This window comes from Pygocentrus nattereri, chromosome 11, assembly GCF_015220715.1.
Source record: "Pygocentrus nattereri isolate fPygNat1 chromosome 11, fPygNat1.pri, whole genome shotgun sequence".
NCBI classification, from domain to species: Eukaryota; Metazoa; Chordata; class Actinopteri; order Characiformes; family Serrasalmidae; genus Pygocentrus; species Pygocentrus nattereri.
The window spans coordinates 248459-261685 of record NC_051221.1 but is presented as its reverse complement, the minus strand read 5'-3'; positions in this window follow the sequence as shown (position 1 = coordinate 261685).

The window sequence follows — 13227 nt, the reverse complement described above, 5'->3', positions numbered from 1 at the left end:
AGCGAAACGACAGTGGAGCAGATTCTGGACTTCTGGGAAGGTACATTTAAATAGATTAATGACTGGACAATCCACAGTGTTTGGATTAACATGAGCTCCTCCCAGAGTGAGGATGTATAATCTCCATCAGAAGCTGTGAGAGGACACTCTCTGAAGACTGGACCACAAGAGAAGAGTGAGTGTTCTCCTCTTTCTGTAGACTGTTAGAGAAGAGTGAGTGTTCTCCTCTTTCTATAGACTATTAGAGAAGAGTGAGTGTTCTCCTCTTTCTGTAGACTGTTAGAGAAGAGTGAGTGTTCTCCTCTTTCTGTAGACTGTTAGTGAAGATTGAGTGTTCTCCTCTTTCTGTAGACTGTTAGTGAAGAGTGAGCGTTCTCCTCTTTCTGTAGACTGTTAGTGAAGAGTGAGTGTTCTCCTCTTTCTGTAGACTGTTAGTGAAGAGTGAGTGTTCTCCTCTTTCTGTAGACTGTTAGAGAAGATTGAGTGTTCTCCTCTTTCTGTAGACTGTTAGAGAAGAGTGAGTGTTCTCCTCTTTCTGTAGACTGTTAGTGAAGAGTGAGTGTTCTCCTCTTTCTGTAGACTGTTAGAGAAGATTGAGTGTTCTCCCCTTTCTGTAGACTGTTAGTGAAGAGTGAGTGTTCTCCTCTTTCTGTAGACTGTTAGTGAAGAGTGAGCGTTCTCCTCTTTCTGTAGACTGTTAGAGAAGAGTGAGCGTTCTCCTCTTTCTGTAGACTGTTAGTGAAGAGTGAGTGTTCTCCCCTTTCTGTAGACTGTTAGTGAAGAGTGAGTGTTCTCCTCTTTCTGTAGACTGTTAGTGAAGAGTGAGTGTTCTCCTCTTTCTGTAGACTGTTATTGAAGAGTGAGCGTTCTCCCCTTTCTGTGGACTGTTAGTGAAGAGTGAGCGTTCTCCCCTTTCTGTAGACTGTTAGTGAAGAGTGAGTGTTCTCCTCTTTCTGTAGACTGTTAGTGAAGAGTGAGTGTTCTCCCCTTTCTGTAGACTGTTAGTGAAGAGTGAGTGTTCTCCTCTTTCTGTAGACTGTTAGTGAAGAGTGAGCGTTCTCCTCTTTCTGTAGACTGTTAGTGAAGAGTGAGTGTTCTCCTCTTTCTGTAGACTGTTAGTGAAGAGTGAGTGTTCTCCTCTTTCTGTAGACTGTTAGAGAAGAGTGAGTGTTCTCCCCTTTCTGTAGACTGTTAGTGAAGAGTGAGTGTTCTCCTCTTTCTGTAGACTGTTAGTGAAGAGTGAGTGTTCTCCTCTTTCTGTAGACTGTTAGAGAAGAGTGAGTGTTCTCCTCTTTCTGTAGACTGTTAGTGAAGAGTGAGTGTTCTCCCCTTTCTGTAGACTGTTAGTGAAGAGTGAGCGTTCTCCTCTTTCTGTAGACTGTTAGAGAAGAGTGAGTGTTCTCCTCTTTCTGTAGACTGTTAGTGAAGAGTGAGTATTCTCCCCTTTCTGTAGACTGTTAGTGAAGAGTGAGTGTTCTCCTCTTTCTGTAGACTGTTAGTGAATAGTGAGTGTTCTCCCCTTTCTGTAGACTGTTAGTGAAGAGTGAGCGTTCTTTCTGGATGGCAAACCACCCAGAATATTTCCTGTGTCACGTGACTATAAGCAGATTTGCCAGAAGTACAATAATAAGTATCACTATGCAACACTGTATGATACCAAACGAAAGATTCCCGTTTACTCTGCCTATGAGTTTAAAAGGACAGAGGACTGCACAGTGCCAAGACCTAGAATCCAGTTCAGGAATGACTCACAGGTAAGAACGTCAGGACGTACATCATAGTTCCTTGCACAGTAGCTTTTGAATTTCTGAAATGAAGAATTGATTGAACAACTTTATATGCTTCACCGCTCAAGTTCACAGACTGAGTATTTCACGTCAGTGGAGGATTCCTGTCAGCTCAGCATTCTTAGGCATTACCTGCTAATACTTATATGATGGCCAACAATTGCACACACTGGCTAGCATCTTGCTGAGTGATGGGAAGGACCTGCCTGCAATGTAAAATGCCCAGGTTTAACTTGTTCTGGTGTGTTTCATTGCTTTTCTTATATATTGTAGCCCTGAACAGTTAAACTACCATCAATAGTAACATCTCAGGAGTCTTAGAGACCAAAATGACTCTCCCTCTCTGGGTGGGTGGGTGGATGGGTGGGTGTGGTGGTCTTCCACGAGCTCTCACACCTTCATGGGTCTCCTTCTCTCTCTGGGCTCTTCTACCTACTGAGGGAAGAGACAACTCTATGTAGGCTGGCAGAAACAAGACACAGGTGAACATCATCAGCTACTCAGCCCGCTGGTCCAGCCAGACCGGCTTCTCCATCCTGCATTCAACGCTCGGCCATGCCACCTTCTCCACAGAGACACTGCTAGCTAATCAATTCTAAACTAGTTTACCTCAGGCCAGTTAAGTGAATGTAGAACAGATCATCGTTCTGCTGATACCATTAGAAGAGCCGTTTAGACACTTTCAGCCGTTTTGTTCTGAAACTTCAGACAGTCTTTTAGCTGTGTGACCTCGTCTGTTGTCACAGCTTGGAGAAGATCAGGCCTCGGACGCTGACTACTTAAAATCAGGCTACACTAGAGGTCACCTGTATCCTGTCTGCCACACCGACTCTGAGGATGCTGCAAAGAGCACCTTCATCCTCACCAATGTAGCACCTCAGGAGGAGAAATTTAACGGCATATTCTGGGCTAAAGTGGAGGACGAAGTGAGAGAGACCCTGCGGAAAGACTGTCTGAACAAAGGGAGACAAGCCTATGTAGTAACCAGAGTTGTGCCGAGTAATGATAAAGATCCCAAGACGCTGAAGTACGAGGGCAAGGTGAACGTGCCGACTCACTTCTGGAATGCATACGGCTGCTGTAAGACTGATGCCAATAACAATTGTGATAATAATAAATATGAATTTGGTGGTTACATTATGCACAAAGACGCTGAGGCACCTGAAAAGTACGGAGACCAAAATATATTTGAAGACGAGCTTAAAAATGTATACAAAATAGACTGTAAAGTTAAGATGTTTTCAGATGCAAACTCTCAGCCACCTGCACCCAGCAGCAGCGGACAGCAGGCATGGTGGAAGAACTGGTGTTCATTAATTTAAGTGCTTTTCTGGGGGAGGGATATTTGGTAAACAGTTGAAAGCTGAAGCTGAGCTGATTTTTATTACAGAATGATTGTTATATTTGGTGTACTGGGTGTATTTGTGTGGGTTAATGAAGTGCGATGTTTCGTTCAGACTGGAAACGGGTTATAAATGTATTTACTGCCTGTATGAAGTAAAATACTAATCATAACAATAAAACCTGCAGCAAACTCACCTGCGTGTCTTTTATCAACACTCGTTCACTTCAGTTCATCTGTTCAGATTTACTGCACAGAGAAACGTGTTCATGCCGTCTGCTGACAGACGTTTAATTTGGGGGAATCGCGAGTGAAATTTAAAATATTTCATTTTTTATTATCATACACTTTAGTGATGAAGTGTCTAATGTGATGCACTGCTGTCACTCATAATATTATGAGATCATACACCTGAAAAATGGCACATCAGATAACAGTCACTGAATTCATGTTAAATTAATGCTGAAGCATCAACATTAACTTAATTGAATCAATGTTCTGATCGATTGTGGACTCAAAGATTTTTGTAGTGTCACAAGCACAAAACTTTAATAAGAAACAGAAAATCATCTCTGCTGTTACAACCACGGTTCCAGTGAAGTTGGGACGTTGTGTAAAACATCAATAAAAACAGAATACGATGATCTGCAAATCCTTTTCAACCGATATTCAACTGAATCCACTACAAAGACGAGATATTTAATGTTCAAACAGATAAACTTTATTGTTTTTTGCAAATATTCACTCATTTTGAATTTGATGCCTGCAACACGTTCCAGAGAAGTTGGTACAGGGGCAATAAAAGACTGGGAAAGTTGAGGAATGCTCAAAAACACCTGTTTGGAACATTCCACAGGTGAACAGGTTAACTGGAAACAGGTGAGTGTCATGATTGGGTATAAAGGGAGCATCCCTGAAAGGCTCAGTCGTTCACAAGCGAGGACGGGCGAGGTTCACCACTTAGTGATCAACTGCGTGAGCAAATAGTCCAACAGTTTAAGAACAACGTTTCTCAACGTGCAACTGCAGGAATTTAGGGATTTCATCATCTACAGTCCATAATATCATCAAAAGATTCAGAGAATCTAGAGAAATCTCTGCAGGTAAGCAGCAAGGCAGAAAACCAACACTGAATGCCCGTGACCTTCGACCCCTCAGGCGGCACTGCATTAAAAACCCACATCATTCTGTAACGGATATTCCCACATGGGCTCAGGAACACTTCGGAAAACCACTGTCAGTGAACTCGTCGCTCCGTCTACAAGTGCAGGTTAAAACTCTGCCATGCAAAGCGAAGCCACATATCAACACCACCCAGAAACGCCGCCGGCTTCTCTGGGCCGAGCTCATCTGAGATGGACTGACGCAGAGTGGAAAAGTGTCCTGTGGTCTGACGCGTCCACATTTCACACTGTTTCTGGAAATCATGGACGTCGTGTCCTCCGGGCCAAAGAGGAAAAGGACTGTCCGGATTGTTTTCAGCTCAAAGTTCAAAAGCCAGCATCTCTGATGGTGGGGGGGGGGGATGTTAGTGCCCATGGCAGGGGTAACCTGCACATCTGTGAAGGCCCCATTAATGCTGAAAGGTCCATACAGGTTTAGGAGCAACATCTGCTGCCATCCAAGCAGCGTCTTTTTCAGGGACGTCCTGCTTATTTCAGCAAGACGATGCCGAGCCACATTCTGCACATGTTACAACAGCGTGGCTTCGTAGTAAAAGAGTGCGGGTACTAGACTGGCCTGCCTGCAGTCCAGACGTCTCCCATTGAAAATGTGTGGCACATTATGAAGCTCAAAATACGACAGCGGAGACCCCGGACTGCTGAGCAGCTGAAGCTGGACATCAAGCAGGAATGGGAAAGAATTCCACCTACAAAGCTTCAACAATCAGTGTCCTCAGTTCCCAAACGCTTATTGAGTATTAAAGGAAAGGTGATGTAACACAGTGGGAAACACGCCCCTGTCCCAACTTCTCTGGAACGTGTTGCAGGCATCAAATTCAAAATGAGGGAATATTTACAAAAAACAATAAAGTTTATCCATTTGAACATTAAATATCTCGTCTTTGTAGTGGATTCAATTGAATATGGGTTGAAAAGGATTTGCAGATCATTGTATTCTGTTTTTATTTATGTTCTACACAAAGTCCCAACTTCATTGGAATTGGGGTTGTATGGCTAATGATTAATTTCCTACTCAGGATGCCTTTAAGGTGGCCAATTAAGCCTTAGCATGTTCTATTTGTAGTGTTATTTGTTGTTAAGCCACAATTCAGATGGTTGCTGTGTGGATCTCACAAATCACGTACAATTAAGAAATGCCTTTACAGGACTGATCTACATGGTCACCTTACAATATCATGAAGTAGATCATTAAATAGGCTCTGATACTCCTGCAGAGCTATGGATGCAGAGAACAATAAACACAGGTAAGCAGGAGGGGTAAGAACAAGACTATAGCAAGGATGTACAAGACCTTTACGATCATGGACAGCTCAGAAATTTGCATTCTCCTATTAACACAATAGATGTGATCCATTAATGTTGAGTATTGTTCATCAGCCACTCTTACTCCATTAATCATTGGACCATAGGATCTCTGCTTTTCATATAAAATCTGGCTGGCAGACTGGGTCATGGATGACCGGCACAAGAGTGATGCTCATGTAGATATTTGGGTTAGGTGGAATAGGTCTATTAGGCTTGATGTTTGCTGCTAAAATGTTTGTAATTTTATAAATGATATGTGGACAGTTGTCCTATGTCCTATCCTACTAGATATAATAAAAATATGGTCTAACACTCACATAGCCTTTCTGCAGTCACAGCTGGGATCAGTCTATTATAACCCTCTTCTGATGTGTTGTATTTCTTCAGATTCAGCTCATCCAGAACCTCCTCTGAGGTCAGGAGCATATAGGCTAGTGCTGAACACTGTCCAGGAGGGAGCCTCTTTTCTGAGTGTTTCTCTGAGTTTATAAACTCCTGAAGCTCTCTGGAGAGAGACTGGTCATTCATCTCAGACAGACAGAGGAACAGATTGATGGATCTGTCAGTTGAGATGTGAACGTGATCTCCTTTGATTAATCTTTTGATGTACTCTGTCGTTCTCTCTGAGCTGCTCTGTGGTGGTGTCAGTAGACCCTGCAGGAGTCTCTGATTGGACTCCAGTATGATACCCAGCAGAAAACGGAGGAAAAGATCCAGGTGTCCACTCTGACTCTCTACAGCTTTATCCATGGCTCCCATTAGCACTTCATCCACTGGAACATGGTTAGACCATTCTCTTTTTATTGGTTTAAAAATCTGCAGTTCCTTCATTTTTCTTGTTCTCGTAACAATGAATCACATAAACAGCAGCCAGGAACTCCTGAAGGCTCAGATGAACAAAGCAGTAGACCTTCCTCTGGTAAAGCACACATTCCTCCCTGAAGATCTCAGTGAAAATCCCAGAATACACTGAGGCCTCAGTGACATCAATGCTGCTCTCTCTCAGGTCCTCTTCACAGAACATCACATTGCCCTTGACATGAAATCTACATCCTGATTGGCTTTTCCTTCAGCCCAGTCCAGAATGAACTTCTGCACGGAGACTGTTTTTCCAATTCCAGCGATGCCTTTGGTCAGAACAGCTCTAAACTTCTGCTCTTCTGGTCTGTGATCTTCTTCTCTTTCTCTGTGTCTGAGACTGTCAGCCTCCACAGCTCTAATGTTCTCTTCTCGTGTTTCTCCTTCAGGACCTTGTAAAGGTTTAAAGATGTCTAAGCAGTTGATAGGAGAGTCTTGTAAGTGTCTCCTGGGTGTTTTCTCCATCTGTAGAACCTCATGTTCTTCATTCACTCCTACACTTTCTCCCTCTATGATGTAGAGCTGAGTGTAAACCCTGTTCAGGAGGGTTTTATTCTCTTCTGTTCTGATTCCCACCACCCAAATAGTACCTGCTCTGTGAGGGTCCATGGGGGTCCTGACCACTGAAGAACAGGGTAACAGAGTATCAGAGAAACAGATGGACTACAGTCTGTAACTGTAGAACTACAGAGTAGAACTATACGGTCAGTGGAGCTGATAAAGTGGACAGTGTGTGTGTGTGTGTGTGTGTGTGTGTGTGTGTGTGTGTGTGAGTGTGTGTGTACAAATCAGTGACTGTAGGAAGGAATGATTCAGAGAATTAAGGCTTTATTGCTGTTACAGAACTGTGATGTGTTTTAGGTCAGTATTGTAAATTGGGTCTTTGTGTTTTATTCCAGATTACGGGATTAAGGATTAAAGTGGGACTGCCTGTAGCGTTCTGGCTGCTGTGATCATCTCTCTGCTCATCTATTGCTGTTGTAAACATAGAGACTCCTGTCAAGGTGGTATTGTATAATATATAACAGCTTGATGAGGATGAGAGGGCCAAACTGTGAGGAGCCATCAGAGAGGCGAAGCGCACATGCCCAGACGATCCATGGACACTCAGGAAACACGGCATTCAGGCCTTCAGGCCCTCAGCAACTACAGGAAAACATCAGGGAATGTGCAGACCAGCTAGTGGGAGTTCTTACAAACATCTTCAATGTCTCGCTAAGCAGCAGCACCATTGCTCCAGCATGCTTCAAGGCCACCACCGCTGTCCCTGTGCAGAAGAAGTCTGCCTCAGTTCTGCCTCAGTGACTCTCGTCCTGTCACTCCACGCCCTGCCTCCTTCACTGGACCCTCTGCAGTTCACATATCACCGCTCTACAGATTATGTCATAGCCACCACTCTTCATCTGGCCCTCACTTATCTAGAGAAGAAGCACACTTATGTTAGGATGCTGTTCATAATCTCAGTGGACCCGCTGGACCTGAACGCCTCTCAAACACTTCTTATGATTCATGTCTGATGTTTTTGCACACTTTCTTTCTTTAGCAGTATTAGCTGCTACAGTACTCGGTCAACCAGACCTACTGCCTCAGTGACTGCAATACCCATAGACGCTGGGCTGCTACATTACAGTGTGCTGCATCCTGCTCTGCGCAGCTCTCAGGACCGTGCTCTGCCTGCCAGCAAGGAGGGCCTGGGTTTGATTCCTCGGCCGGGTGATCAGGGTCCTGTCTGTGTGGAGTCTGCATGTTCTCCCCGTGTCTGTGTGGGTTCCTCCGGGTTCTCCGGTTTCCTCCCACAGTCCAAAGACATGCAGTCAGGCCAGTTGGACATGCTCAATTGCCCCTGGGTGTGAGTGACTGTCTGTGTCTGTCTGCCCTGCGATGGACTGGCGACCTGTCCAGGGTGTATCCTGCCTTCCGCCCAATGACCACTCCAGCACCCCCCTGATAGGCTCCAGCACCCCCCCGCGACCATGAAGGAGAAGCAGCTTAGAAAATGTGTGTGTGTGTGTGTGTGTGTTGTGAAGTGGAGTAGAGGCTGTTTATATTGATATACACACGTCAGTTCCTACACAAATGGACTAGATCTTCTGCCTGTATCTGTTGAAGATCGGCCAACTGGGTGGAACGTCTCCCATCATCTCCAGAACTACACCCACACAATAATACTGCCATCTAGAGCTGAACTGAAGAACTACACCCACACAATAATACTGCCATCTACTGCTGAACTGAAGAACTATACCCACACATTAATACTGCCATCTACTGCTGAACTGAAGAACTACACCCACACATTAATACTGCCATCTAGAACTGAACTAAAGAACTACACCCACACAATAATACTGCCAACTAGAGCTGAACTAAAGAACTACACCCACACAATAATACTGCCATCTAGTACTGAACTAAAGAACTACACCCACACAATAATACTGCCATCTACTGCTGAACTGAAGAACTACACCCACACATTAATACTGCCATCTAGAACTGAACTAAAGAACTACACCCACACAATAATACTGCCAACTAGAGCTGAACTAAAGAACTACACCCACACAATAATACTGCCATCTAGAACTGAACTAAAGAACTACACCCACACAATAATACTGCCATCTAGAGCTGAACTAAAGAACTACACCCACACAATAATACTGCCATCTAGAACTGAACTAAAGAACTACACACACACATTAATACTGCCATCTAGAGCTGAACTAAAGAACTACACCCACACAATAATACTGCCATCTAGAGCTGAACTAAAGAACTACACCCACACGGAAAGCTTTATTACATATCACAGCACAGTAATTAATAATGTTGTCTGACCGAGTGTGCACCCCTGGTCACAACATGGGCGTGAGTATTTAACCATGCTGTGTTGAGAGTTATGTGTGTTTATGTGGGTATAGAAGTGTGTAATAACACTTTGGGCTGCCGGTGGGTGCTGGACATTTAAGGGGTTAAGTTTCTGTTGTGTTCTGCCAGAGTTTTGATTAGAATTTGGTCCTTTTCCTTGAGTTTGGACTGAGGAACTGACCACAGCACAAAGCACACAGCCCTGGATTGGGTGTAGTCAGAGACCATTAGTGAGTCAGAGTCTTTGTCAGGACTGCGTAAGTGGGTTTAAGAATGAGGGCCGAGTTCTCCTGTTTGGATATTTTATCCTTATCCGTTTCTCAGTCTGAGAGTGCTCCCCACCTTTTTATTCATTCAGGATGTACACGTTGATTCGTTTGTTTGTGAGATTTTTAATGGAACATTCGTTTTTTTTTCTCTCTGGTCCAGAACGAAGACTGTCCAGTAAAACAGTCCCAGTGGATTTGCTCACTGGTGTGAATGACTGAAGCTTCTCTTCATAATCAGCTCCTCACAGCCCTCAATGCGAAGCACAGAATGCAAAGCAGAGGCTGATATCCTGAAAGATGAATGCACGGCTGTTCCAGTGGCTGCACTAAGACAGTGTTTCAGTTAATGTCCTGTTAAACTGATAGTGGACGAGTGTGGGGGCAGAAAGGCCGGACACTCAAACCCTACTGGGAGAAATGCATCTGTGAACATTTAATGCACTCGGTTTGTTAGTCTTATTACACACATTAAGAAGCTCTCAGCATGCAGTGAGCAGAACCTTCATGAGGCAGCCTGTGAATGTGGGCCGGTTCTGGGACAGACACAGCACGTCAGGCCCACAGTCAGCCCTGAAACTGCTGACCAGAGAATGTTTCTAACTGTACTTCACAGTTATACGTGGGTGTTTGAGGAATTCTGCCCTGACTGGTTGATATGATGAAATCTTTAAGACAGTCCATTTTAAAAAGCTGCATGGAGCCCAAAGTGGCCCACAGTGAAAAGGACACATGTGCTGAAACAGATATGGGCCAGCTGCTGTAAAGACTGCCGGTGCTGACGTGAGAATAATGGATGTGTTCATTATTAAGACAGGCTTGTGGGTGCATGGTTCCAGGTGTCGGCCGAATACGTGACGGTACACTGTAAAAACCCAGCCTCAGTGTTCTGGCCTGTGATTTTATCTGTTATTTGGAGACTAAAGTTGGGTTGAAACATTAGTTTAATCTTAGTCTGCAGTTTAATTCAGATTCACTTTAACTTTGTAAAAATGTGGCTTCTTAAAATTTCAGTATCAAATGTTAATAAATAGATCAATTAAACTTCACAGTAAAACATCTTTTTCACGGAGAGAGCCACATCCCAGCCCCTTAAACCAGCACCGCCAGAACTGACCCACCGCTCAGAAGAGTAATAAAATAAAGAAATGAAGGAAAAGTACTGAAACTGTGCCAGAGGGCCGCCTGCTCTGCTATCAGAGGGCCAACAGCTGTCCGCTTACTCTCTGAGTACCTTTAGCTCCCTCTCTTCCCACCAACCCCAAGCTTTCTTTCTGGTTCTTGTGAGGACATGCACGTTCACCAGCTGCTGTGGAGGACAGATGTTAATCAGCTGAAGGACGCAAAGAATGGATCACGGACGAGACGGTATGTTTGATGAGCTCCTCCCACTGTGTGGACATATAACCTTGTCTGAAGCCGTGAACGTTCTCCTCTGGTTCTCTCTGAAGATGAAGCTGTTGGTTTCAGTGCTGATGCTCCTCACTCTGGGAGCTGTGGGGGAGGTGGTGAAGAACTTTAAAAACCATGATTGTAAAAAGTTCTTTCTGGGTGAGGAGCCACCAGAGTTTGAAATGGGAAAGGGCTCAGAGGGTCGCTATGTGCGGATCTGTCAGAGATACAGTAATGAGTATCATTATGCGACTCTGTATGACACCACTGAGAAGATTCCCGTGTTTTCTGCATATCGGTATGAAAAGGGACTGGACTGTGACGTAGACAGACCTGTCAAAACATGGATGATCGAACCTCAGGTAAGACATACAGAACATGATTCAGCCTAAAGCTTCACCCACTCGCCACCCTGTGGAACAGAGTATTAGAGATACTGACCAACTCCACACACATTGTCTGACCATTTATACGTGGAGTTAGAGCCGTGGTAAAGGTATGAGCTTCTACTCATTCGGTCATAAGATACATTAACCTTGTTGTTCCAGCACTAAATGTGAAGAATTGAACTTCAGGCACTGACCACATCTCAAGCGGTCAGCTTCATCGGGGCTAAGGGGAGGGAGGTGGCTGTGGTAGCTGAGTGTGAAACGCGGGTTTTACCTGTAGGTTTTAAACAGATTTTGAATTCTTCTCATATAAATGTGTGAAGGGTCACAAACATTCAGGTCCTTTATTTCTGAAACAGAGAGAGCAAATTTCACTGATCAAACTGGATTTCATGACTTTATCTAACCTGTGTTACAGCTTGAAGAGGAAGGAGGGAGTCCTGCTATGGCACTGCAAGGCTCAATGACAACAAAGGGTCTTCAGGCCTAGAACCATGACTATAATCTCTCCAAGCATGATAGAGGTCACCTCTATCCGGTCTGCCACACTCCCACCCAAGTAGCTGCGGAGAACACCTTCACCCTCACCAACGCTGCACCTCAGAAATGTGACTTCAACAGGAACTGGTACGATGAAGTGGAGAGCAAAGTGACCCCAGTCCTGAATGAATGTGTGAATAAAGGAACAGCATGTGTAGTAACAGGAGTAAAGGAGTAAACGAGTAAAGGAAAGGAGCAAACACTGAAGGGCGAGGTCGCTTCTGGACTGCGTCCTGCTGTTGTACAGCTCTAGCTGTTTGTAATTTAAAGGCTATGTTATGAGCTCTAAAGATCAACGCTGAAGATCTTGAAGTGAGTGAGTTTCATGACGAGCTGAGTGAATTATATGGAGAACAGTTTTCAGTGAAAGACGTGTTTAATGATGGATGTATAACCCCAGACCCATCACCTGGGAAAAGGCAAGATTCTCTAGATAAACAATAATTACTCTTTCAAATTCAGCCAGTCCAGGAACACAGGCCGTGTAGTTACCAACACACTTTTAAAGTGGCCAAGGAAATCCAGGTTTTTATTCTTTAAACAATGTTTGTTTTTCTTGTTCCAATAAACAGTTTATTGGACTGGTCTGTGGGACACGGTAAAATCTATATTCGCTGTGTGTGGAACATGATGCTGACTGTCGTTATTCAGACCATATTCACTCTGATTCTGAGAAAAACTGCACAGGGACTGAATCTTTGACGTCTCAGGAGAGTTTGGGCCAGATTGGCTGAACATTTTTTAACTGCACCTTTCACCCACAAAATGACCGTCAGCTGCCCTTTCACCTGCGCAGATTACAGAGTAGCAAAGCAAAGCAGATTTATTTGTAGCGCTTTTTACGACAGATGTTGTCACAAAGCAGCTTCACAGAATTCCAGAAAAGACAAAGCAGCTTCACAGAATTCCAGAAAAGACCAAGCAGCTTCACAGAATTCCAGAAAAGACAAAGCAGCTACACAAAATTCCAGAAAAGACAAAGCAGCTTCACAGAATTCCAGAAAAGACAAAGCAGCTACACAAAATTCCAGAAAAGACCAAGCAGCTTCACAGAATTCCAGAAAAGACAAAGCAGCTACACAAAATTCCAGAAAAGACAAAGCAGCTTCACAGAATTCCAGAAAAGACCAAGCAGCTTCACAGAATTCCAGAAAAGACAAAGCAGCTTCACAGAATTCCAGAAAAGACCAAGCAGCTTCACAGGATTCCAGAAAAGACAAAGCAGCTACACAAAATTCCAGAAAAGACAAAGCAGCTTCACAGAATTCCAGAAAAGACAAAGCAGCTTCACAG